The 976-nt window shown below is 41.5% G+C and overlaps 1 protein-coding gene across 1 annotated transcript in view; it reads left to right on the top strand.

The window, feature by feature from the left end:
- The window catches only part of LOC119588856 (band 4.1-like protein 4), a gene marked incomplete at its 5' end in the record, with an annotated part of 128141 nt that overhangs the window by 118065 nt on the left and 9100 nt on the right, over positions 1 to 976 (top strand).

The raw sequence follows: 976 nt of genomic DNA, 5'->3' as shown, positions 1-976 counted from the left end.
GTACCTTTGCTGTCCCCTAACACAGACGCACACAAAAAACATCCTATTTATACAGGCAGGGGGTGCGGGCAAGAAGGTCATATAACCGGCTGGGTGATGAGGTCCATGATGCAGATCTGGCAGCGTGGCCATATCTGTCATTATATATTGTTTTATTGCTTCCTTGTGGACCCATTTGCCGCTTTTATTGAGCTTATTACCATTATCAGACGATCTGCTTCTGGAAATAAAAAAAATATATATGAATCCGTTTTTGGCGGGAACGCAGCGACGTCGACAATCCTTTATGAATGGGAGTAAAATGCGTTTCAGATCTTATTGTCAAGCATCTTGACATCAGACACGAATTTTGTTGCTAAATATTATCAAAAAACTTATTTTAGGTTTGATTGCATTGCAACTTTTCTTCCGGTGAATTTACGACAGTTTTGACGTGTCCGATTCCCTGGTCGATCGTACGCGGGGGTTCAGGCCTTCTTAATCCAAATTAAGCCGCAGAGGACGGGGTCACTGCCTCTATAAAGGTTTTATGTCATCTATAATCAAAGTCTCCCGAGTACACCAAAATTTAAGTCTGAACGGATCTGTAGGAGACGTTGTAAATTATAATTTATTTAAATTGTTATTGAAGTTTAATGGAAAACCGTCGTCGCTAGCTTAAGGACATTTTTAAAGAGTTAGTGAACTCTTCAGAACGAGTTTAGAGGGTATGAATGTCTGCGAGAACTTCACTAGTTTTTTTTTTGTTTGTGTGCATGTGCGTGCGTGCTCGTGCGTGTGGATGAACAGTCTTTGTTTATAACACAGAACCTGGCGACACTCGCTAGCATCCAAAGCAATTACTCGTATCTTTTTCACGCTCGAAGTACTTACCTGTATCTTTGTTACCCATTATAAAAGAAGTGACAGTAACCACCACTCCCCTCGCCAGGTGTACACGCCATGCTTTGCCCTAAGTGCTCTTCCACTTAACACT

This window comes from Penaeus monodon, chromosome 24 (assembly GCF_015228065.2).
Source record: "Penaeus monodon isolate SGIC_2016 chromosome 24, NSTDA_Pmon_1, whole genome shotgun sequence".
In the NCBI taxonomy this organism is placed as follows: Eukaryota; Metazoa; Arthropoda; class Malacostraca; order Decapoda; family Penaeidae; genus Penaeus; species Penaeus monodon.
This window is presented reverse-complemented; position numbering and strand designations above follow the sequence as displayed.